The following is a 22,988-nucleotide window of genomic DNA, read 5'->3' as shown; positions in this document are numbered from 1 at the left end:
GCTGCACAGAATGATGAACTCCAATACTTGAATAATCACTTTTTGTCCCTAACAGATTCAATCATTTCTTAGCATTTTGAGCTAAGTTGTGCTGCAAATAATACAGGGATATGTTATTCATTCTTAAGCTGATAAGACGAACAGCTCGAAATTGCCAGTAACTTGACGTCTTTCCTTCTTTCTTTGCTAGAAAAATGCGGGACAGCGCGTGGATGGAGATGCAGGACGAGTGTTGAGTGAACGGAGGTGGTAGCCATAGGAGTCCTGCTAGTCATGTGTTTTTTTTACTATCCGGCGAGAGGAAGAAAAATGCCCAACTCTTATAACCAAGGAAGGCACGTAGCAGTGACTCACACCATCAGGTATAGTTGACGCAGTCACAATAGGATGAGGCACGAAAATTGATACTTTACAACGATCCATTGAAGTGAGAGCTCAAACGGAAATTCTAAGCTTTAGTGTGATGGAAGCTGCCCTCTGGTGGTCGAGCGAGGAAAAAAGAAAGAAAGAAAGAAAGAAAGAAAGAAAGAAAGAAAGAAAAGAAACTTGGCCAACCACTGGAGGACATTAATGTTTCGTTGTATATCTACAATGGCATTCAAACCTGTGTGTGTGTGTGTGTGTGTGTGTGTGTGTGTGTAAATATAGATAGACGTAAGATTGTTGATTTACATACTGTGTGACATCAATACAAGAAGAAAAAAAGAAAGGCACAGCGAGGACACGTGCTATTTTTTAAGGACGTGATCTGAAGCCAAACTGAATAATGAGGGGCAGGATGGAATGCCAGGGCTGAGTCCTTTAAATGGCTCAGAATCATAAGGAAAAGTGAAAATGAAATACTGGAAATAACACACACACAGAGGAAAGTGTACACCTCAGGAGGCGAAGGCATGGACAGCGTATCCCTCGGGCTTGCCAACGAAACTCTTGCTAAGGGTGATGCAAGTGACTGACTTCATGATGTGACTTGCATTCGCTCGCAGGGGAAGTTTAAGTGAAGCGCCCTGGAGTGTCTTGCCTCATGTCATGCATTGCTCTCACCCCGGGCTGCTCTTCGCCTTGTATTTGGGTTATCGATACCGCAACTCTTCCAGACCTTTGCTCCTGCCATATGTGAGCAATGATTCTAAATTTGAACGCGTGCTTGGTAAGTCAGGTCGCCCCAATACTTGATCTCTCGTATATCATGTAGTTTTACGTATATTTATTTATTTATTTTTTTCTGCGGTTAACTAGGGTGATTTTTATTTCAGTATATTTAAGGATTTACTGTTTGTCATTTCCCTCCACTGCTATGCTTCATCACTTGTTTTTTTTTTCTTTTTCTTACATATAACGTCTCTCTCTCTCTCTCTCTCTCTCTCTCTCTCTCTCTCTCTCTCTCTCTCTCTCTCTCTCTCTCTCTCTCTCTCTCTCTCTCATTCACATTATACTTTCTTCACTAACATGGCTTCCTCTAATCAATATCCAAACTATAACGCATATATACTTCACTGCATTTGAACACACACACACACACACACACACACACACACACACACACACACACACACACACAGAGGATACGTGCACCTCAAACCTTCGGTAATACAACTATGTGAACCCACCCACCAACACACACACACACACACACACACACACACACACACACACACACACACACACACACACACACACACACACGTCGCAGTGAAAGCAGACCGTTGTCAAAATATCGGCAACCAGCCGCCGCTTCCCTTAACGATCAGCGAAAACTTTCCTTGGTAACCATCGCCCTCAGGGTGCGGTGCTGACCCCTCCCCCTTCCCCTCCCCCTCTCCCTCTCTAACCCACCCTCACTATTCTTCCTCTCCCTTTCCCCCTCACCATTCCCCGACGTTCCCCTGCACCCTCAACCAACAAGCAGGCTGTTTCCCCTCTCCTCCTCACCATTCCCCCTCCCCATTACCACCCTCACTATTCCCTCACGTCCCTCTGCACTCTCAACCAAAAAGCCCCTACCTTCCCCAACCCTCCCCTTCACCACAAGCCAGGTAATGTTGCAGTGGTGAGTGATGGCAGTCAGTTCCGGAAAAGAGCCTGAAAAAACGTCACTTCCTCGTTACGTTTCTTTTCGCAGCTTGGTGGAGTCGTGTGATTGCGAGGTGGGCGTGTGAAGGTGTGATCGTTTTGTGTTTGGTACACGTCAACATTTATTTATTTCATTCTTTTCTTAGATGAATTATGTCTTTCTTATTTTTCTTCATTTCTGTTCTTCCTTTTCTTTCTTCTTTTCTTTTTCTTTTTTTTTCTGCTCACTTTGCTTCTCTGCTTTGACAGGAAGGAAAAATGTTTGCAAAAAGATATTACAAAGTACACGTGATTTTTTTATTTTTTATTGACTGAGTTCCATGGCTTGATTCGATGTTTGTGTGCGAAGTCTCTCTCTCTCTCTCTCTCTCTCTCTCTCTCTCTCTCTCTCTCTCTCTCTCTCTCTCTCTCTCTCTCTCTCTCTCTCTCACACACACACACACATTGAGATTATACTTTCATCACTGACAAATTCTTTTTTCTTCCCATTAATATCCGAACCATAATACGTTCTCTCTCTCTCTCTCTCTCTCTCTCTCTCTCTCTCTCTCTCTCTCTCTCTCTCTCTCTCTCTCTCTCTCTCTCTCTCTCTCTCTGTCAGTCCGCAACACCTCAGACCACCTGCTGTTCTGTGGTTAAGACTCCTTCAAAAATTTCCCACACCCATATGCAGCTCCACACGCCGCCTCCTTCCTCCCAACACATGCACATGCTTCTCTTCCCCCTCACGCACGCACACCTTCCCCCGCCACCCACGCACACACACATCACAAGCTCACGGCACACTCACGTACTGTTCCACCTCTCAAACGCATCAACACCCTTGCAGCCATTCGGTTCTCCCCCTACTCTCCTCCCTAAGATATTGTAACATCAAATTCTTCTTCCCCTCGTGGTACCTTTACCCACCACAAAGTCATTCTTCCACCTATTAGCTCTCTCTCTCTCTCTCTCTCTCTCTCTCTCTCTCTCTCTCTCTCTCTCTCTCTCTCTCTCTCTCTCTCTCTCTCTCTCTCTCTCTCTCTCTTTCTTCACCACTGCAATAAATAAACGCAGCTATTAATACTCTTATATTTCAGCAAATCATCACCATTTCTCTTTCATTTCTTCTACTTATACCGTTTATGTTTACACCCTTCTCTCTCCACCGCCTCCACCATCACCTCCATTCATTAGCATCTCCATTACATCATTATCGTCTTCACCACCGCTGCATCCACCTCTTATACTCAGGAGTAGCGTCGTAATTAAAAGTACACCGGTAAAAATTTAATGGCAAGTCGTGGTTAGAAGTCTAGTAACCTTCTGTAATCACTTCAACTGTCAGGTTTTCTATAGAGATTATCATGCAGGAGATCAATCAGATTCTAGTATAAAAGCAAAGCACAGTGGAAAATAGTACTAGAATTGGTTTCCGTCCACAAGTTACTACTTCGCATCTTACTACGTTAACTCCCCACGCCATGTCTAGACCCGTGTTTTGAAACGCTTTGAACTCTCATGAGTACTATTTTCAAAGGCTTCAGATTTGACTGGTCGAATTTTCACAGATTACTTTCATTTGTTAGGCAGTGTTATGTTTCTATTTTATAATTTTAAGTGATATATAATCTTTGCAAAATTATGACTAGAATCTCGAAAACACCTGAGAAATCGCAGCAAACACCAGCAGAATATTATATTTAAAAACAGTCAAGATAAGACGAAACATTTGAAAATGCGCTACTTGGCTCCCAACTTACGCACGCTTACTCCTTCCCCCTTCCGCCCCTCCCCCTCTCTCTCTCTCTCTCTCTCTCTCTCTCTCTCTCTCTCTCTCTCTCTCTCTCTCTCTCTCTCTCTCAGCCTTCTGGTCTAAGCTGCGCTATTCCAGGAAGGCGGGAGGAGGAGGAGGAGGAGGAGGCATAGGGTGAGGGAGAGACAGGACCCAAGACAGTGGAATGCAGTGGTGGTAGCGGGGCGGTGGTGGCTGTGCCCAGGGTGTATTTTTTTCCCACCAAGTGTTGCTCAGCAGGTTCCACAATGAGTCTCTGTTTATGTGTCACGTGACGGCGGCTTTTTGCTGCAACACGGGTAGGAGTTTTGTTTTCCTGCTTGAGCCATGCAGCTTTTTTTTTTTTAGCTGTAAAGAGAAAATGTCTAACTATTTATAGCTTGCATGATGAAGCGTGACCGAGAAAGAAAGAAAGAAAGACAGACAGACAGACAGACAGACAGAGAGAGAGAGAGAGAGAGAGAGAGAGAGAGAGAGAGAGAGAGAGAGAGAGAGAGAGAGAGAGAGAGAGAGAGAGACTATCGAAGAATTATCTCGCTAACATCTACTACCAACAAATTTTTCGCACCTGCAAGATATGTAAACAGTTGTCAGGAGTGAGGCGTGAACATTTAGCGGAAAATACAAAAAAAAAGAGAAAAAGACCAAACATTCACATCTGTATATAAAAAAAAAAAAATGAATCATAAACTTCACAACTTCTTACACTAAAAACCAAGACTATGAAAACCTAGAGCAAAACCAGCCATAATAAACACATAGTAGTCAGGTGCGGTTCCTTGGGGTATAAACCATCACCTTGGGGCAGAATGGAATGAATGAAACGGTTGCCAGCGCCGGGGTTGGGATGCGGACACACCAGCGCCGCTCGCCCGTCAGTAAGGAGGGAGAGAGGCAGGGCGGGATCCGTTATCGCTGCTCTACAAACCATCCCTAAGATTACTTTCCGTTATGCCGCTTTATAAGGTGTTAATTACTCTCCCCGTCCTGCGGCGCCGCGTGAATGATGGCTCGTAACTAGCCGCAAATTAACGCCTTCTATTACAACCCTTCCGAGGCGGCCTGATGAAAATTTTCTTTCCCTTCTTACGTGACTCTTATCTCTCTCTCTCTCTCTCTCTCTCTCTCTCTCTCTCTCTCTCTCTCTCTCTCTCTCTCTCTCTCTCTCTCTCTCTTTGTGTTAGGTTTCTTAAAAAAAATCAACATTTTCTCTTCCTTTTGAAAAATGCATGAATTTAGGAAAAACCTCGCACGCATCTCAATCATAAGAGAAACATCATTTTCCCGCAACCTCCTTCCCTCCCATCCCATCTCTCCTGTCAGTCTAGTGCGTGACTGATGCCAGGCTATGAGGCTAATACATGTGTGTGTGTGTGTGTGTGTGTGTGTGTGTGTGTGTGTGTGTGTGTGTGTGTGTGTGTTGGAAGTAGTCGAGGCGTGAGGAAAAAATAACATTTTTTTCTGTGTGCGTGTTTATATGCACACTCATGTATGATTTGCTTTACTACTGGTATTACTATGATTACCCCTCTCTCTCTCTCTCTCTCATCTCTCTCTCTCTCTCTCTCTCTCTCTCTCTCTCTCTCTCTCTCTCTCTCTCTCTCTCTCTCTCTCCAGCCCTACCAACGCAGGTTTCTCTGGTAGGCACTCATTCCCCGCGGACAGGTCAAGTAACCAGAGTGGTCGTGGGCGTGGCGTGGGAGGCAGGAGAGTTAAGACCCCCTCGAGCCCTTCTCTGGGACACATCCCTCGAGAAACTAACTGTAAGCGTTACGTGAATACCGCCAGTAATAAGCTCGCCTACGGAAAGTGACGGGACGCGTGGAAATGTTACGGGCTCTCTCTTTCGTACTGACTCGCTGCCAGTTATGATGCCTGAGAGAGAGAGAGAGAGAGAGAGAGAGAGAGAGAGAGAGAGAGAGAGAGAGAGAGAGAGAGAGAATTTTAATTTCTAATACTTAATACTAAGAACAAACGAACATGAAAATAAGGGAAGGTGCAAGAACACGTCAAGCCTACACGTGGCAGTCCTTGCTACTATCACACATTTTAATATCTTGTCTTAAGTATAAAGTAAATGGCAAAGCAAACCAGTACAAGAGGTCTGCAATAGTAATTCGGAAACGTAAAGTGAAAGGAAACAAGTGTGAAGTGTGGCCAGGGTGTGATGGTCCCCGGGGGCAGCCTGGGGGCGAGTCTGTGCCGCTGCCTCAAAGGAAAGGCGGAAAAGGAACAGGAAAAGTCCAACAGACTGGATGGTCACGAGGCTCTGACGTAAGACTGCTATTGCTCATGACTGGTTTAACATTCACTTCGCTAAAAATAAATGTTTTCTTGTTCGTTCAACCATCACTAATTATTCAACTGGTACATCATCTACTCAAGCTTAATATAATGTTCCGGTGTTCGCTTTCACATTCACTTCCCTATATATTTGATCTTCGCTAATAATAAAGGATGCTTTTTCGTATTAAGCCATCACTGGTTCTTTGGCTGTAATGGTTTCGACTCGGGCTTACTCAAACAGCCTGGTGGTGTAATTTTGAACTTCATAAGCGGCACTAAAATAGCTGCTCAAGGATCTGAAGTCTTTTAGTTTTCATAGTTTTATTTTCCTTCAGTAAAAACATATGATTACTAAGATAAATAGTGATTTTTTTTTTTTCATCATTCAAAGGACTAATTAAATGAATGTGCTAGAGAGTGCCGCGCTTGTATTTCCCGACTCTGGAGATTTCCGTAATCCAAGTAAGTCTCCACGTGGCAAGCCTTGTATGGCTAAAAGCGATTCATCATCATCATCACCAGCCGCAGCAGCCTTTATGAAACTACCTAACCTCGCCACTCGTCACTGTCGTCTGCCCTTCTATTCTACACCACCCAGCAGCAAAATTTCTACTCCCATCTCCTCATCTAGTTTTCTGTATGCCCTGCCTTCCTTTACCGTCCCTAGGTTGCCATTCCGATACTCCAGTCACCCATTTGTTATTCGTTCGGTGTTTGTATACTAGAACATCACAGGTCTTGCATTCTCATCACTCTGCTGGGGAAATTTTGTTGTGCAGTTTTCTATCGTAAGGTTACTGGAAATTGGATTAAAATGACTTGAATTGCATCCATAAATGTATGCTTCTCTGAGGTCAATAAATGTTCTATCTACCTATCTACCTACCTAACTACCTATCTATCGATTTGCCTATCTATCTATCTACCTTTAGCGGTGTTCCTCGCATCCATTCCAGCACGCACTGCCACTGCCGACCCGTGAGATCGGAAAGTGTATATCGACGTGCTTCCCGGAGCCAGGTGGTCTCAGGTGGTGGTGGCAACAGGTGCTACACGACCTAGGAGGAGCCAGTGATCCTCAAACGCCAACGGTGACCACTTCTGTATCCCTCCGCCCGCAGAGGAGCGATAATGGCAGGTAACATGAGAAGATAATGATAGTAGGTGTCTGGGGCGTCAGAGAAGGACACGGTATAGCGCTGATCCTCTTCACTGCCAACGGGATTTAATTACACCATTTCCTCGCCACTCACACGCCGCCCCTCGCTAATGGATGGAAATCGCCTCCCTGGGAAAGTTTCGTCACCTCATTCATCAGCCAGGACGGGATGGCGGGATCAATCGTGGGCTGGAGAGACGCGTCTACCACGCCCCCAAGGCACCCACGCCACATGGTGCCTCACAAACACGCAATTCCGGGACCTGATACTATGTTAGATTCTCTCATATACCGCCTGCTATTTCCTGTACTGTAGGTGTTCGTGATATGTTTTGGTATAGGAAAGGAAGAGGGTGAAGTGAAGTTCCATGTTACAGTTTTGTTTTATTTATTTATTTATTTTTTCCAAGGAATAACTAATATTCTCTTTTTTTTTTTTTTTGTAAGAATAATAAAAGGAAAGTGAGATGAAAAAAGAATAAGATAATCATTTCAGTATATTTCTAGAAGCTGGCATATTGTACGAGTCTTCCCTTACTCACACACACACACACACACACACACACACACACACACACACACACACACACACACACACACATACACGCGCGCCAGATCCGGGTGATATGCCGCCCCAGAGAAGTCAGGTAACAAACACCCTCCTACTTCTTTCACCTTCATTTCCTTTTTCATCCTTTTTCTCTATATTCCCTTTCCTTCTCTTTCATTTGCCTTCTGTCTCTCTTTTCTCAACTTCCTTCTCCTCCGCCTTCATTTTCTCCAAACTCTTTCTCTTTTACACTGGTTTTCTCTCTGTCCTTACTTTCTCCTTCTCCTTCTCTCCATCTCGTTCTTTTTCTTCCATTTCCCTCTGCCCTTTCATCCTCCTTCTCCCTCTTCCTCCCCACCCTCTTATTCTTTTTCTTCCATTCGCCTCTGCCCTTTCCTCCTCCTCCTCCTCCTCCTCCTCCTCCTCCTCCTCCTCCTCGTCCTCTCCAACTTCTTGTTTTTTCTTTCATCCGTCTTTGCCCTTTCCTCCTCTTCCTCCTCACCCTCTCATCCCCATCTTTCCCTCCCTCGTCCTCCTCTTCCTCACTCTCTTCTCTTTCCTTCCATTCTCTCTCTTCTTTTTTTCCTTTCACTCGTCTCCTCATCCTTCTCCTCCTCCTCCTCCTCCTCCTCCTCCTCCTCCTCCTCCTCCTCCTTCTCCATCCTCCTTTCTCATCTCCCCACATCGTCCCGCCACGCCGCCACCTCCATCATCTCATGTCATTTCCTTGTTTCCATTCACGCCCGTGTCATTGAGGTGAAGAAAGTGGAATAGCAACACCGGTGACTCATGTTGTGAAGGGCGTGACTCACCCAGTGTTAAGGGGTCCTGTAAGGTGTGCCGTACCTCTTGCTCCTCTTGCCCTGAGTGGTTTGTGGTGAGGAGAGGCGATGCAGAATTATAAGGGGTTACAAAAAGTTAAAAGTGGCTACAAAGGAGTTTAAAGGATTGCATGGCACTGTTAGTGATCAAAAGAAAATACACGAAATCATAAGGAATTGCGAGAAATTATAAGAGCTTTAAAGGAATTATAAATGATTAAATTGAATCATAAGGAATGCCATCAGATTAAAAAAGAATACAAGGAATTATTAAGGACTATAAACGTATCATAAAACAATACATGGCATTATAAAGGTTTACAAGGAAATGTAAGATAATAAGACAAGTTTCAAGCAACACCAGACTTTCAGCATTTCTTACAGATTGATTCACTTTCATTGGCCATAATCTTTAAAAAATAAATAAATAAATAAATAAATAAATAAATGAATAAATAAAATAAATAAATAAATAGATAAATAATAATAATAATAATAATAATAATAATAATAATAATAATAATAATAATAATAACAACCATAGAATCAATGAAGACTAAGCTACGGTTACTTTTGTTTCATTGTACGAGGTACTTGTTTTCTGAACTTACTTTCTAAACGGAATAAAGAAAAATCATATATATATATATATATATATATATATATATATATATATATATATATATATATATATATATATATATATATATATATATATATATATATATATATATATATATATATAAAGCTGAATTGGATAGGGAAACGAGTCTGATCTGCAAGGAAGCAGGGTAAGGACGTGAAAGCGATAAAGGCAGAAGAGGTCAAAAGAGGAGGACAAAGACAAAGAAGAGGAAGAAGAAGAAGAAGAGGAAGAAGAAGAAGAAGAAGAAGAAGAAGAAGAAGAAGAAGAAGAAGAAGAAGAAGAAGAAGAAGAGGAGGAGGAGGAGGAGGAGGAGGAGGAGGAAGAGGAGGAGGAGGAGGAGGAGGAGGAGCCGGAAGAGGAGAACAACAGGAAGAAACAATTTCACTTAATTACGGTTTAAAGACAGAGAAAAAAAAAAACTTTTAACAGATCTTTAAAACAGCTTCAAACGTCACCTATGATAGAACTCCATGAAATTTTGATATAAAGTAGAACAGATAAATAGTAGTAGTAGTAGTAGTAGTAGTAGTAGTAGTAGTAGTAGTAGTAGTAGTAGTAGTAGTAGTAGTAGTAGTAGTACCAACAGCAACAGCAGACCTGACACCTGACTGACTGCCTTTACCGCTGACATAAATATGAAGTTCTCCGCGGCACACTTCACTACGCCTGTGTGGCATCTACAAGTAAGCATCTACATACATGAGCGATGCCTCCCACACACTTCCTCCCCTGTAGCAGCGGGGGTGACTCACCATACACTGCTAAACACCGACTCTATACCACGGACACGATGGCGCATGGGTCAATACAAGCAAGGTATCTAAGTTGGAAGGCTCGTATCGTCCCTTGAGTTGCGGCGGGATTATACCTGGCGACATGTGGAGATGTTGCCGCAGCCCAACTGAGGGAGCGAGGGTCTGCGAGGGGTGGTGACCTACTGAAGGCCCGGCGCGAGGGAGGGAGGCAGGTGTGTGTGTGTGTGTGTGTGTGTGTGTGAGAGAGAGAGAGAGACCCATCACTACCCCTGCCTCCTCCTGCTAGCCAGCCACCCTCATTTCCCGCCTTGCTCTTCCTTCTCCTCGCTCTCTAGTAGCATATCCTGAAAACTTGCTTCCCTGTCCCTTACATCCAGTCTCTATTCCCTGAGTGTTGTTTTTCTCGCGTCATCACATCCGGTAACTTCCCTCACCACATCACTCGCCCAGTCATATTTTCCAACTTGCCTTCATACTGAACATTCCATCCCCGAACTTTTGCCTCCGTTCTTCCCCAACTATGCCTCCGTCTCTGACCTGCTACAGTCGGCATTTTAGCCTCTACAGCCGCCTTATCCATGCCACCCGAGCCCCTCCTCCCCCCGCAGCATCAGGGAAAGTAGGCCGTGTGCTGACGGGGACGTGGGATCAGTGGTGGGCAGGAGCGCGACCAGGTCAGACAAGAGACACGCCGGCTGTTTTCTGGGTACAGCACGACGCAAGTTCAAACCCAGAAGGTATTATGTCACTCAGGTTCACTTCTTGCTACTGCACATGAGAAGAGATCTGGAATAATGTCAACTGTTTGTCTTAGTGTGTTTTTTGTTTTGTTTTTAACTATCTTTACTTATTATAATGGTATATTTGTAGAGATATGTGTTATTTACTTTTGCTATCATAAAACGAGACCTGGAATAACATGAAGCAACACTACTTGTCCCGGCTGTTTCTGACTCACCTTTGTCTTTTCAGAAAGCTGGATCGCTCATGAGCTTTAAATCTATAGCTGTATTTCCGTTTTCCTTTATGCATATACTGTATTTTCATCTCCCCTTTTTTTTTTAAATCAAATGTTAAACTGTTAAATTTATTAGAATGGTATAATTGTTGTGGCGGCCATTACAAAACAAAGAAATGTTACCTAGAAGCATCAAGTAATAGCATTCGTCTTACTTGTTTGTATTTCATTTATCTACATCAGACCGATTTCTTGTTAGAATTGTTAACTATATGCATTTTGTTTTCTTTTAACATTATAAAAAGGGACCTTGCCACGTCGCATTAAGTAACAGTGCTTGTCTTGGGTGATTTCTTTCCTGTTTTTAATTTATATTTTATTTATCAGAGCGGAATAATTGCTGTTGATGCTTCTAGAATAAACTATATTTTTGTGATTTTTGTGACAGGAGAATAATGTATTAAACCTACGAGTGATTTCTCACACTAGTATTGCATCGTCTGTGAGGAGAAATAACTGGGTTTACATCATATTCACTGGACATATCGCCGTGCAAGTAGTCTTCCTGATCAGGTAATGACAATAATCCTGGCACTATGAGGTGGTCGGTCCAAATGGAGGAAACGTTCTCACAGTTGCAACCGTTTCCTTAGACCACATCACGATTTTTTGCTCGACAGCTGCGATAAGTAACTGGACATATCGTGAACCAAAGAATTTATCGCCCCCAATAAAGGCAAATTACTAGAGTAGCGGTTTGGAATATGACGCAAGACCGTGTATTATTATAGGCATCCAAGAAAATACGTGTCAATTCTGTCTTCTGAAATATTGGATTGTTCGGCCGGTATTCCTCAGCGCTTCTCTCTCATAAGGATTGTTCTATAAGGCCACAGAGATGATCAGTCGCTTTCACGTGGATTTTTTCCTCGTTTAACTGTCACAAGAGTCCCGAAAACATCATAGAACTTAGTGTCAAATTAGTCGAGGTAAGACGAAGAAGCGTTTGAGAACACTGGCTATAGGGAACGTATCAGGGGGTAACAAACTTGCGGTGAATGTCAAATCAACCAATTGGCTCTCTTATTGACTTTCCCAGCCGAGACTCAAGGCCAGTCCTTCAAAGCGTATCAAGGGAGGAGATTAATCAGCCTGATGACTAGTTAGCAACCCAGTGAACAAGTTGGACCTAATTGATAACAACAGGACGCAGTGATGACAGCAAATACAGAGCAGACAAACCATCCTTATTAATCCAAGACACAACGTCCGCATAACAAGGGTGACTCGGGACGAATCTGAACCTCTGCGGCATCAGAGTGCATGGCTGGGCGTCAGTGTTTGTGCCACTCATTTACTACTTACAAGGGTTGTGAGGAAAGTACGTGCGGCAGTCCCTCTTCACGGCTCTACCCTTTTCAGAAACAAGTTGCGCAAGGCGTCTGTTTGTCTCCCTGTCCCCGCTCTTCTTATTGTGGATAGACGCCAACGTATAAGGTAATTATGAGAAGCTACGCAAGATTTAGTGTATTTTCGTCTTGAACATCCATATCATCATTCATAAAAGAGCAAAGCGTTTATATTTTTCTCTCGTTACAGAGGCGTAGATTAAGGGAGATCTAATAAAAGTATTTGTGTTGTAAGAGATATGATAAAGGAAATGTGTACAAGACCTTAACTAGTAATCTAATTAAGACAAAAAAGAAAAGTTATGGGTTTCACACTGATGAAGTTAGATTAAAGTTAGATTAAAGTTAGAAAGAAACATCAGGAAAATGGTTCTTTAATGTGGTGATAAAGGCCTGAAATAAACTTTCAAGTCAGACTGTTAGTGCAGGGTCAACAGGGTGCTCCAGGAGAAAATAAGACAAATTTACGTTCTAGACCACAACATGTGCGATATCCTTCATTCAAAGCTGCGATGATACTTCCCCAGAAGCCGTAAACCTGACTGAGTTATGGCGCCGCCACAACAACGTCATATGGCGGCGGCTTGGGTTACGGCACATCATTTCTTTGCGGAACGTGTGTGTGCCGCTTGCCTTGTGATTTGTGAGCTGCCTTGGAATATCATAATCTTCAAGTTGGAGCGACGGGGAGTGTGGCGGCATTCATGGGTGGTCGTGACGCGGGGCAGGAGACGGGAGAGGAGGGGGAGGAAACACGTCTATACCCAGACAGACAGACATGCCTGGGAAGGAGAGGGAGGGAGAAGGGAGGAGAGAGAGGGAATGGCGACTTCCTTCCATTGAAAACGACCTTGTTCCTGAGAAAGTCAGCTGCTTGTTTCCGCCAAGACTCTTGCAACAACCCAAACAAGGGTTTTAATGCTGCTCGCTAAATTACACCATAGCTAGCAGCGACAGTACAGGCACGGGGTTGCTTCAGGAATGTTTTTATTACTGTGGCGTTTCCCGTGATGGTAATGGCGATGGGTCTTTGCCAGCCAGAGGGTCAGACTTGCTGTACTGCGGAGCAAATAACAATGGCACCTACAGAATGTTTTCTCTATGCAAATCTCTGCATGTCCTCGATGGCGCCACTTTCATTTGTATTGTCAGCAAGTGATGTGTGTGCGTTGAAGTGAGGCGGCCACGCAGGTGTATGAGCCACGGCGCCAGGTATAGCTATGTAGTGTTGCAGGGATAATGGCAGATATATTTATAAATACATAGATATATATAAACATAACCACCTAGACGAGTATACATACATGTAGTACAACTGCGGCCCACACACCTTATGACATAAATGCATATATAGTACCTACATACATAAATGCATGTATACATACATATATACGTATGTAGTACACACATAGGCTACACACTCTCTTAACTACATACATACAGATGGACATAAACATAACAGACAAAGACAAAAATAGACTATTACACACACACACACACACACACACACACACACACACACACACACACACACACACACACAAACCGTATAGTGCCGAGTGTACTGAATTAACGAGGAAGGAACAGTTAGGGAGAGGGAGGAAGATTTGCAGCGTGATAAGCCTCGCCATGCCGCGGCAGTCAGCACATCGCCACGACACAAGGACAACCTGATGGCGCGTCCTGGCTTCCTCTTCCTCCAGGACATAGCAGAGTTGCCCCTTGACTCATCCCAAGGTACAGGCTATTATAAAAGTTAACCCGCTGACTGCTATGGTTCCTCCTCAGTCTTTATTTTACGTATCAGGGAGATCAGTCAAGGAAAATTAAAGGGTTCAAATGCCATTCCCGAAAAGAAAGTAAGAGTAGAACCGAGAGATGAGTCAATTTGCTTTTTTGGTTCATGTTTACAATATAATTTCGATAGGCAGAACTAACGAAAAAAAGTGAAGTAGTTTAATTTAATGCTTGTAGTTTTATATATATTTTTTTGCGCCGTGATGTCGTGTACGGTTTCTTAAATAAAGCTAAGAAGTGCCACATTATCATCAGGAGTCAAAAGGTTAAGGCAGTTCTCGCCACTCACCGCCCGTCAGTCGCCATCCCACGAATTAGCAAGTCACAAAAACAACAAAAAATCCAAGAGAAGTTACATTTGCTATTCTTGTGATGTTCAGCCCAGAGACAACTCAAGGCCCAGGTAATTATGGAGTTAAGTCAATTATCGCCGTCCCGCGACTCGTCAACAGTAAGTGACTATAATGTACAAGAGTTTCAGTGACTTAAAAACAAATGTGACACTGAAAATAATCACCTATTAAAAAAAAAAAAGTAAATAAATATATAGATAATAACGAATAAGGAGAGTTGTTGTTTAAGATTGCCCTCGTCCTCGTAGGATAAAGTTGCAAGAGACAGAGGGAGCCAAAAAATCAACAGTAATTAACAGTGACTTGATAAAAAGATGACAGTGAGAAGAAGCATCTAATCTGAAGAAACACGTATGGAGAAGAACAAGACACGCAAATAACAGGCAATCTACGTACAGTATTTACGAAAATGCGTGACAGTTAGCATGATAATCATCCACTCTGAAGGAAGACTTAAGGAGAAGAATAAATGACCCCAACAGCCCAAAAATATACAGGAGTTACAGTGAATGAGTGCACATCCTGAGCAAACGTGACTTGAAAAACACGCGCGAGATTCCAGGGATTATATGGAGGGTGAAATGAGTGAGGGAGGAGGAGACTTGAGGGAAGGGTAAACGAAGGGGTGTGAGGAGAATGAAGACAGAGGAGAGTAAGGTAAAGAATGTAATTTTTGTAGGAAAACAGTATAAAGAAGTTACAGTCTTTCGTTCGTGCTCTTTCATTTTATTTATGGGAGAGATAGCCGGATGATTTTTTTTTCCGAATTTGGCGCTTGTCCTTGAGTTTTCCTCCCTTGAGCAAAAAAAAAAAAAATAGAAACGAGAGAGAGAGAGAGAGAGAGAGAGGCAGATACGGACACACACACAAAAACATACTCAATTATGCTCGCTCTCTCTCTCTCTCTCTCTCTCTCTCTCTCTCTCTCTCTCTCTCTCTCACACACACACACACACACACACACACACACACACACACACACACACACACACACACACACACACACACACATAAATAAACAAATAGTAACTAAACAAATAAACATATAAAAATATAGATACATTAATGACAGGCATAAAACGAGAAGGGGGGGAAGGAGGAGGAGGAGGAGGGGAACAACTAACCGCGATTAACAAGTACACACACACACACGCACACACACACACACACACACACGATTAAACAGCAAGGCTAATTAGAGGCAAGTAGAACAAGCAAAACAGAAGCAGGTCGAGGAGAAAAAAAAAAAAAGAATAATGGAAGGGAAGAACAAGAACGGTCATGATAAAGATAACTGGCGGCTAAATAGAAAAAAAAATGAGAAAAAATGAAAGCAGGAAATGGAATAGATGAATAATGCAGGAAAATAACATCAAAAGACAACATTAATATGGAAAAGAAATGGAAAATGTCTGAACGGAGTAGAAAGTGAAAGAGTAATATATGTATGGAAGGATAACAAGGATATGGATGGCCAGAGCAGAAGAGTTAGGAAGGAAAAACGATGGAATAAGAAGAGGGTAAGTAAATGAAAGAAAAAAGGTTAAAAAATGACAAGGAGGAGGAGGAGGAGGAGGAGGAGGAGAGCAAGGAAAAGAAGACAAGGAAGAAGAAACAAACAAACAAACAAACATGGAAAACAAAGACAAAAACAAGAAGAATAAGAACTAGAACAAGAACAAAAGAACAAGACGAACTACAACTGGAACAAGAACAAGAGGAACAAGTAGAAGACGTTAGGAGGGGAAAAGGGGAGAGATGAATACAAGGGAGAAGGAGAATAGGGGAGTCGATGACACAAGCGGATGTTACAAACAATACTAGTAATACTCGGCTGTCTGAGTGATGGATTTCCGCCATTCCATCACACTTGTCCTGGTGAGGCGAAGCGACAGCAAGGTGACTGCCCCTCTACAGACACACACACACACACACACGGATAGATAGATAGACAAAACATTAATCTTTTTGCCTCCTTTACTCTTACAAACACATGCACACACACACAAGCACACACACACACGAATGGATAGATAGTTAGATAGATAGATACAGATAGATAAATAGGCAGACAGACAGAGAGACAAACAGACAAAAAGAAAGATAGACAGATAGATAGACAGATAGATAGATACATAGATGGAGAGAGAAACAAAAGAAAGTCAATTCTATTCCTTTCCCCTTCACACACACACACACACACACACACACACACACATAATAGCAATGTGCCGCCGCCTCCTCCCTCTCCCTTTTCTCCATCCTTCACTTCGCTCCTCCACCGTGAAGCAGCCTCCTGTCACATCCACCATCCCCATCATCACTCTCATCATCATTATCACCACACTTATTGCTCTATTACCACCACTACTTCGGGACACACAGCCTTCCGCTCTCATTGTCTTCGCCCTCCTTACCATCACTCCAGTTTTCACCACCGCCTTACACGTCACCTCATGTCATCCTTCACGCCTCGCGCCCCCAACCCTCACCGACACCCATCGCATAATCCACGTCTTGTTCCTCGCATCTGCATTCACATTCACACCCTCAGCAGCACACGGGACCATATTCTGAAACACTTATGCGCCGCACCTCCACTACATTCAAAAGGCTTTAGTTGAAGTTAGATGAGTCTTTAAGTGTGCCTTTATGGTTCTACTGACAGATTAACAAGATTATTAACAGGGGGAATACTCTTGAAAACCATTGGCCTTTGAAGACAGTCGCAGTGAGGGAGCAGAGGGTTTCAGAACAAGGGCCATAGTCATAGCCACTATCGCTCCTTTCTCATCTAACTGGTTGCCTCATAAGTGAACGCGAGGCCCAACTGCTCACAACCTTCATGCACCTCGTCAGAGTAATTGGGTAAGACACGCCACATGGTGAGCAGATTGTGTCGCACGCAGCAGGAACTTTTATCACGCTACTGTTTATGGCCGCTTACTTTGGCGCCTCGCTCGAAAAAAAGTGCAGATATATTTTTCCCCTCTCAAAAACTTCACGACGCGAGACCAAATGAATAAGCAAAAAGAAACTTTCACAACTCATGGCGGAAGTGAAAACAGATCTTATCTTTAGTTTGTCTTTCCTCGCCAGGGTTCCTGTGTGACGCAATAAATGTCAACCCTAGTCACAAAACCTTCCCGCCTAGAGGCTCCGAAATACGTTTAGTGCACCGCGTCGCTTCCAGGGAGGCTCCTGGCGGCGGCAACTCGGCAGCGAAGCGATCATCATGCATTTGCCGCCTGTCTGTCGGTCACTCACCCTCCATGGTCCAGATTTTACGGTATTCCATAAATTCACTGTATTGGCTAACAAGCATTACCCAATCTCTGACTCACTGCAGGAAAGAGTTTATGCTATAGCTAGATGTATAACAGTGCGACAATCTTACAACAATTCCAGAAAATAGTAAGTAATTGGTATACACGGATGTCAGATGGTCACACCCGCGGTAAGCCTGACAAAAGAGGGACAAGGAAAGCCTCCCAGCACCTTGAGTCCCGCCGTCTGGGAGATATTGAGTTCAGCGGGACAAGAAACCTCTTCCTCTCCTCAGCCACTAGGTCGCGGGGATGAGAATTCCGCCTAATGACCTTCCCTCCCGGCACACCTCCCTGACCCTCCCTAGCCCTTCCCCTTTGCCGCCCCGCCACCCCGGCCTAGTCTGCACCAACGCCCACTCCATGACGCAGTTTCTCTCCTATATTGAGGGTGTGAAGGCCGCATCTGGACGCGTGAGAGTTCCTGCCATCCACGTGATCCACAACAATACCAACGCGTCACCACCAACCGTTACCTTTGACGAGTATAAAGAGGAGAGATGCCCAGGTGTTATACGATTGACACGTGAATAGCTCCCAGGTGGTGATGTTGTGTAATGATGACAACTGAGAGGATGCAGGAGGAAAATCTAAGGAACATCAACATAATAAGCAACAGCCTTGTTAGAGCAGGGAATATGATATACGCAATAAATGATCAACTTTGATGAAGGACACTTGTTGCATATCTGTTGTTCTAAAACGTATCATTCACCTCCACTTCTGACGTGAGCTACCAGAGACAGCCACACACACACACACACACACACACACAGGAGATATAGTTTACAAATGTATGCATCAACTCAATGGTAAAAGTGGACATAACACAAATTCTGTTGCAAGATTACACAATATTATTTCAAATTATGGATACTACATTAAGATAAACAACGTATACACACACACACACACACATACACACACACACACACACACACATCTATCCATCCACCCTACCCACTCTCTCTCTCACTCACACAGACACACACATACTAAACCGGGTACACACACAGAACGAACTAGTAAAAACTCGCTTCTAAAACATTCATGAGCACTGGCAGAATCTCTAATTTCATATCCTTTCAATCGCTGCATCAACGAGGTCGACAGTTCAGGAATCAGGACACAGCCAGTCCCTGAGCATCGGGTAGCGAGTCCTTGGAAGGCCCGAGATGTCCCTTCACGATACAGGCTTCCATTTAACACGCACCTCATCTCTCGATTACGAAAGCAACAGGTCGAGCAGCCAGCCAACAAGCCAGCGAGCCAGAGAGACAGACAGACAGACAGACGGTCAATAATTAGCCAATAAGTTAAGCAATCAGTCAGCTAACTAGCAAGCCATCTATCCATCCAACCAGCTACTCAGTCTACCAAACAGGCAATTATGTGGGAACAAAAGGTGCACACACCCATACTTAGGAACACTAGGTATTCAGTCATATGATAGACAACTTAATCCAGTCAGTCAGTCAGCCAACCATTCAGTCATTTAACCAATCTGCTAGTCAGGTTTTACTAAGCTAATCAAGCATCCAGCCTTTAAGTCAGTCACCTTGTTTGCTTCTCAGTCGTACAACCAGCCAGTCAGCCAACTAATCAGTAAGCCAGTCACATGATTTTTAAGGCCAGCAAGCCAGTCTAGTCACTTTATTCGCCATTAAGCCAACCAAACAAAAGTTCAGCTCACTAACCACTCGGCAGCCAGCCACCCTCAGGTTCGACGTGAATGTTAACGGTTGGCTGGCCATGGCCTTCCCCTGAGGGAGCGGCCCGCACTGGCATTTTGCACAGGATCTCCGCCAACAGACTGGCACTCGTGTTCACCTGGCTTGACCGTCACTCGCATACTTGTTTTTTTATTCAGACTTTCCCTACATGTTGTGAGTTCTCTTCCATTTCCCGCTTTGTTCCCTCATAAGGACTCTTTCTCAAGGCCCACAGGTGTTTCTTCTCATTGATATCGCAGAATCCGTGTCAGACTTTCACTAGAATTATGAAGACACTCTTTAAAACGCTAGGTTTGGTGAATTAGGTTTGGTGAATTTGTGTATTAAAGCATTTTGTTCTCTCGTAACTATTTTCAAGGCTTATATAGATGATTATTCGGGTTTACATTGGTGTTTTTCCCATTGATGATGATGAATCCTGGTTAAAATATCATTTAAATCAAGAAAATACCCTTGAAGAGCCTCAGTCATTTCCACTAGATCTGTTGAAAGTTATCGAGATGAGAGACTGAAACAGCAAAATGCTTGAGAATATGGCCCCACTTATTTGGTGATCGTTTATTCACTCGCACCTTGAGTCCACATTGGCGTGAAGAACAATGTCGCAAGGTGTGCAGGATGTTCCATTGTCCTTAACGATCTGTTGCGCCACGTTCCTTCATTGTCACCATTCCTCCCTCCCTTCCTTCGTTCCCTTCTATCTATTTTTTCCCCTCTTCTTTTTTTCCTACTTTCCTTCTTCTGTGACTATAAAGTTTCAAGGCATCCACTCGAGCTATAGTACATGAAAATATTACGACTAAAGCACATTGAAAGAGTAATGTGCGTAGTCTCCAGAGCGAATCATCTATAATGAAGCAAATATCAGCACTGTCCCACTGCTGTTAGTAATGTACATCTGTATTGACCCACGTCCCTTCAATGACAGCATCCGTCTCTCCCTTCCTTCTTCCTCGTCTATTCATCTTTTGCTTTCTTCTTTTCCCACACTGTCGCCACTTCTCCTTTCCTTCCTTCTTCCCCCTTCTACCTTCTATCCAATTCTTCTTCCCCCTCTCCCTATCTTCTTCCTTGTGTGGTTTTCGAGGCATCTGCAGTATATTAAATGTTACGAGTATTATATTGAAAAAGTAACACGTCCATTATTCAGAACTAATTACCTATAATGTAGCAAATAAAACTACATTCCCCTGGATCTTAACAATAAATATTTACGTGCTCCTTCTACCCTGACAATTCTAAAAGCTGTTCTGAACAACTACAAAACGAATTGGCACACACACACACACACACACACACACACACACACACACACACCACCACCACCACCACCACCACCACCACCACCACATCCTGTAAGTTAACTACGAAAAAATAATTGCGTGCCTGTCTCTCTGCTGCCAGTCTGCATTTCCTGGCCTGAAATTTGTATTTTTTGTTTAAGAGAAAGAAAATAGCAATTTATGGGTAAAAAAGTGAAGCCTCGTTAGTTATTATTTATCTGCAGTGAAGTGGTCAGCTGAGTTGTTCTCGTGCAGCTTAACTCACTTGGTGGAAATTACTGACATTTTCCATTAGCGAGGGAAAAATGTTCAGACGCAGTTACCGGAGAACAGTTCACAGTAGCTACTTTTCTCAGGCCATAATGTGGTTCCCGAAGCCCTTCATTTTCTCTCATTTGACGGCCAGAAACGGCAGGACGCGCCTTTCCACGAGCAGCAAGCACCAGGCGGCGTCTTCAAGCAGAGCACCAGAAAAACGTGTGATGCCTGGAGGATTAGCATAACAATGTGCCGCCATGTTTTGTTGCGTACACACCACGGCGATAATCACAAGTTACAAGTCATCTGCAGTTTTCGAGATGAGTGCCACTGACTGACTGATGTCCACAACCCCACCGGTGATGAATGTTGCCTTTGTTAACAGCCAAGTAACATGCTTCACTCACGTCTTCTTTGTATATTTGGTGTTTTCTTCAGTATCACGTAATCTAATCTGTTTGAAGTTTATCAGGTTTTGTGAGTAGATTATCAGTAGATCATAGGAACATAAGAAAATAAGAATATGTATGAAGCCATCAACCCTACACGTGGCAGTCCCTCTATCAAACATATCTACCTATTTCTTCCTATCACTTTCATCCATAAATCTGTCTAATCATCCTTTAAAGCTCCCTTATGACTCAGCACTAACCTGATTACCGAGTCTATTCCATTCACTTACCACTCTGTTTGGGAACCAATTCATTCCTATCAAAAGATTTGAGATTAAGGAGAGATACTAAATACAGTGTAAATGGGAGCTGATGGTAAGTCGGCTTCTAAACACAACTGTATGTACTCGTATCGCTGCACACAAGCCTCACCACTCTATGCCTGTATCTCAAGGTCCTGCATTATATTAGCTAACTCATTTCCTTGTAGAGTTTTTCAATGCATTGTCAATATGCTTGCCCTTCATGATGTATACTACAAATACCTCTGCATATAAACCTCACCTTCTTCTGCTTCCTACTCAAGATCCTGCAAGATATTCGTACACAACTTGTCTCACTGCCTTGTAAACTTTGCCACCACGGTATCATTTTGCCCACGCGTCATGATGCATAAAAGTCTCCATTTCCCTCGCCTTCTAAACTTCTTCCTCTACCTGGCATAAGATACACTACCTGCCTCATTGCCTTGTAACTTCTGCCACCACAGTATCATTACGCCTACGTACACTTCATGATATATATAACTCTCCATACACTCACTTAATCCTCTTCCTTTTCCTGGCATTAGATATACTACCTGGTTTATTGCTTTGTAAGTTTTACCCTCACAGTATCACAATACCTACATTGTCTTCATGATGAATATAATTCTCCATTCACTCACCTCCTTCTCCTCTGCTCAGCATAAGATACACTACCTGCCTGATTGCCATGTACGCCTCTCCCCACAGCGTCATTATACCTGCGAGCGGCTGTAATGTTCATTGTGGCTCTTAATAATGAAGTCATCCCTGCAAAGCACCGTCACTAAGGAGCCTCACAGCAGCTGGCGGCGGCGATTGATGAACGCGCTAAGCAGGCAGAAAAGTGAGGCCGCATGAGCACCCATGTATGAGACCTGCACCGATTGCTTGTAAAGAAAATAAATATGCTAGATAGCTGTGTGTGTGTGTGTGTGTGTGTGTGTGTGTGTGTGTGTGTGTGTGTGTAAATGTTTGTAAATGTTTGTGATGGATAACGAGAGAGAGAGAGAGAGAGAGAGAGAGAGAGAGAGAGAGAGAGAGAGAGAGAGAGAGAGAGAGAGAGAGAGAGAGAGAGAGAGAGAGAGCACCACGCCAGTAAGTCACACAGGC

At 43.5% G+C, this 22,988-nt stretch overlaps 2 protein-coding genes across 2 annotated transcripts in view; one reads left to right on the top strand and one right to left on the bottom strand.

Moving 5' to 3' along the window:
• The window catches only part of LOC135108312 (uncharacterized), a 117,862-nt gene that overhangs the window by 78,118 nt on the left and 16,756 nt on the right, over positions 1-22,988 (bottom strand). The window lies entirely within an intron of this gene.
• The window catches only part of LOC135108311 (extracellular serine/threonine protein CG31145-like), a 193,367-nt gene continuing 182,403 nt past the window's right edge, over positions 12,025-22,988 (top strand). Inside the window, exon 1 of the mRNA XM_064019143.1 lies at positions 12,025-12,519. The gene's annotated coding sequence lies outside the window, so the exon portion shown is untranslated. The remainder of the gene's footprint in view (positions 12,520-22,988) is intronic.

The sequence above is a fragment of the Scylla paramamosain genome, chromosome 17, assembly GCF_035594125.1.
Source record: "Scylla paramamosain isolate STU-SP2022 chromosome 17, ASM3559412v1, whole genome shotgun sequence".
NCBI lineage: Eukaryota > Metazoa > Arthropoda > Malacostraca > Decapoda > Portunidae > Scylla > Scylla paramamosain.
Note: the sequence above shows the minus strand (reverse complement) of the source record. Positions and strands in the feature narration are given on the sequence as shown.